Source organism: Phragmites australis, chromosome 18 (genome assembly GCF_958298935.1).
Source record: "Phragmites australis chromosome 18, lpPhrAust1.1, whole genome shotgun sequence".
NCBI lineage: Eukaryota > Viridiplantae > Streptophyta > Magnoliopsida > Poales > Poaceae > Phragmites > Phragmites australis.
Window position 1 is genome coordinate 23,210,891 of NC_084938.1, and position 4,415 is coordinate 23,215,305.

Here is a 4,415-nt window from a genome sequence, read left to right on the forward strand (position 1 = left end):
GTCAAGGAAGAAGGAATATGATGTGAAGTGCGTGAAGGAGGGTTGCTCGTGGCGAGTGCATGGCTTCAAAGGGAAGTGGGTTGGGTATTGGGAGGTGTTGATTGTGGTGGACAACACTTGCACGCTGGACGAACTTAAGTCCAACCACAGGAACATTACCTCAGCCTTAATTGTCAATATGATGTATATCCAGATTGTGAACAATTTGAAATATAAACTAGAGTTCATAATCAGGGCAATTGAGAAAAAGTGCAAGTACACTATCAGCTACATCAAGGCTTAGAGGGCTTAGAGGAAGACAATTAAGATGAGGTTTAGGACCTACAAAGTGTCATATGATAATCTTCCACACTTGTTGCAAATCATTGCTCAAAGGAACTCGGGGATGTATTATGACACTGATAAGTACCCATTGCAGTCTGAACCTGGCAAGTATGTCCTCAAGCGATGATTTGTTGCCTTAGGACCATGTATTAAAGCTTTTGAGCATTGTCGACATATCCTCTGTACAGATAGCATTTTTCTTACTGGCATGTATAAGGGATATATCTTGACTGCTATTTGGTTTGATGGGAACAACCAAGTGCTACCGTTGGTCTTTGCATTTGTGGAGATTGGAGAGTGAGAACACCAAAAGTTGATATTTGTTCATGTACTGTGTCAAGATAATAATTGTGGGTGCTCGGTCAGACGTGTCTTATACATGACTGGTATGCAAGGATGCTCAAGGCTATTCAGGATCTGCAGAATGGTACACAGGATAGCGTGATGAGTTTTGTGTGGCTATATCTGCATAGTAGGTGGTACACAAGGCATCTGGGTGCAAACTTCTTCCGGTAATTCAAGAATAAGAACCTCTTGAACATAGTCAGAACCAACAACGGAAGTTTGATGCACTTTGGAAGTTCGAGGCCGTCTTTCACCCAATCTGCTGACCCCTACTATGGCGGCACCTCGGTGAGGCAGTCCCTCACCACGGGCAATGACCCGCACTGCAGTGGCACCTCAGCAAGGCACTCATTCTCTAGCATCAGTGACCCCCACTACAACATCATAGCGTCGAGGCCATTCTTCACCGGTGCCTTCCTCCGTGGACACTAGTCCTTCGTCTTCTAGCGTCCTTGCCTCATGTACGACACTCGCTTCATGACCAATTGTTATGTATCTAATGCTTTATTGGTGCTAACATATTTCCTTCATTGTTCCATGTGCAGAGATCGACAATATCAGGGATGTAGAGGCACAAGGTAGCTACATGGAGATATTCATCAGGGATGGTTCTCAGGTCCTTGGGTATGTCTACATCTTCAGTCAAGTTGACGAGCTTGGTGCTTCGTAGCTACCTGGCGCGCCACTTACGAGGACACAGGGCACCAAGGGTGGCTACACACCTCCACTGTCCGCTGGACGGCCTGCGCAAATGATCGTTCCACCGGACCCGCTTACGTACTCAATACCACGTGAGAGCCCAAAGGCATGAGATCTTGAGGGCGAGTGAGACCAAGGGGGTCGTCCCTAAGAGGAATGCAACCTTTAGGCTACAATGATATTGTTAGTGTCATGGTACAATGTTATTGTTGGTGTCATGTTACTATGTTATTGTCAGTGTAATACTACTATCTTGATGCTACTATGTTATTATCCATGTCATAATATCTTTAATGCACCATGTTATTATTCTGTGATGCTAGTCGGAATATAGAGTCATACCATAAGCATTCCATAACAATAATAAAAAAACACATGGCATGTACGATACCCCTAGTGGTGTACCGGAGTTTCGCCTAACATGTCTTAGAGAATGTAAAAGGGCATAGATCGATGGTATGATACACAAATAACAACGATGTCCTAACAGTGGTTCTAATCCTATTGACTTAGAGTGAACTGTGAGTAGGCTGCTGAGTCCCAATATGCCCCATCACCATATTGCATTGACGGAGGAGGAGGTGGGGAGGAGTGTCCCTATTGTGGCATGGGTAGGAGCACCGTGGATCGATGCATACAGTATGATCCTCGATGCGTATTACAGGAGGATTTGGCATATTCTTCACCTCCCTCTGCAAATCGAAGATTTGGTCTCGCACGTGGTGGATGTAATCTTGGATATGCTGCAAAACAGGAGGATCAACCCATCTTGTGTATTGGTAATTGTCGGGATCATCGTCCGAGGCCTACAAAAATGTGAAGGTCACAATCTAGAATGTTTTTAAAAAAGTGATACTGACATTCATGGTGATATGGTTCTCACCCTCCCAAGAGAACATTAGAAGAACCGACGCCCTCCATAAATGCTCTCATCGTACATCTGAACAACACAGTCGTAGCCATAGGAGCACTTGGGGCACAACTCATTCAGGTGCTCGTAAATCCTCAGGTGACTTGGAGAACAAAAATTACTCCTATCCTGCAAAGGGAATTTGTAGAGAGGTTCGTCGTACTCAGTTGGACCAAATGAACCATCCCATCTCACCATTGGCCACCCCACCCCTAGCCTCCATTGATCGCTATCGCTTAGTTTGAAGATACATGAGGCTTTTATAGATGCGTGGTAGCACCATTGCTCCTTTTACCGCGGCATAATTGTTTTTGTTGCACCATATAGGTCTTGTATTTTCATCCAAAAGGATTTGGCATACTGCAACTATTTTTGTATCGCATATTCCATCCTTTCGCTTGATAATTGTTTACTCTTGCCGTCTCAAAATAAGTCATCATGGATTCCTGGAGGAATCGCCCCATGGCAGTGCCACAATGACATGGGCGTCCATTGGGCATGTGTGGCGACTGAGCTCGAATGTTGACATCATTCGAGGTTGAGACTTTTTGTAGGAGGTTCTTCATGTGTCTGGAGCTTGACAATGATTTCATGGTGCGTCTCTCTTTTGCCTTTCACCCACACCTCCCAACTGTAAACTCTGAGTTTATTATCCTAAGCCATGTCATTTCAAGGAATTGATCAACCTTTTCATGCCACCGTACAATACGGGCTACAGAGGCTGAAATCAAACGTGAGTATGAGATTAGGATGGAGGAAGCATGACAACGACAGGAGACATGGCATGAGCGCCAACAAGAATATCAACGTGAACAAGAATGCAAGCGATAGGCCGAGAAACTTCAGAGGCTTGAGGATGAACATCATCTCCAATAGGACATTCTAAGGAGGCAGGAGGCCAGTTTTCTAAGGCGTGGGGAAGAACTACAAAGGCGTTAAGTAGTCCTGCGTCGACAAGAAGAGGTTGAGTGTGAAGCGGCACATCAATGAAGAGGGAGACATCCCTTGTCCACTCATTAGAAGTATTTTCTTATCTGCATCGATATAATATTACCGTCAACTTTGTGTTACCCGTAGACATTCAACTGTGATAATAAAATTGACGGCTTGTACTATCACTCCTCACATTAGTAAACCTAGACTCCATTTTTAGACCTAGCCTTTTCAAACTTAGTCATTTTGGATCTTGCCTTTTCAAACCTAACCTTTTCAGAAGTAGGCTTTTCAGACGTAAGCTTTTCAGACATATGCTTTACAGAAGTAGGCTTTTTAGAAGTAAGCTTTCCAGTAGACATGACCAATCCTTACAGCAGAATCAACTACTTTCCCAGAGCCGATTTTCGTGAACTTAGTTCATGCACCGACACGAAACCGCAAAACCACTAGCCTCAACTACCGCAACTCCGACCAAAATGACATCTGATCCTTTTCCCAAGAAATACTTGCCGGATACTACATCTGATGGGGACGAAGTGGCTACATGCTGGTGTGGTGACCTTTGTAGGGTGATGATGCGGGCAACACCAAGGTATCTCCCAATCATCGGGCGATGTCAAGGTGTCGTTCAGTTAGAGAGCAACACCTTCTATGCCAGGTCAGCGGCCAGCCACGTCAAGGTGTCGTTCATTCATGGGGCGAGACCTTGCTCTCTTCCGATAAACCGACAACAATAGCCTAGTCTTGCAAAAATTTTAAATGGACATATGATTATATATATATATATATATATGAAAACTAGTCTGTACTCCGGGAGTACATACTCCCTACTATGATATACCACATAAATGAACTGGATATACTCCTTTATCACTATGGGTATAGTTATATACTCATTCTAAGATACTCGGATGTCTCTGTGCTCAACGTATATTTTTAAAACCAAAAATTGAGAGACACAATCACTCACGGACACCGGGAATAAGGGCAGAGTTGTCTGAGACCGGAGTCTCTGGGTTAGCCCGGATACTCCGGATTTTGTTAGTGTTCTGTAGTCTCCGAGTAAGATTCTGAGAGAAGGTCTTTGTTTGGCTTAAAGTTTGAGCACGGAGTCTCCGGATTTTGGTGGTGTCCCGGAGTCTCCAAGTGAGACTTCGAGAGAGAGTCTCTGTCTGGGATAAAATCCTGAGCCCGAAGTTTC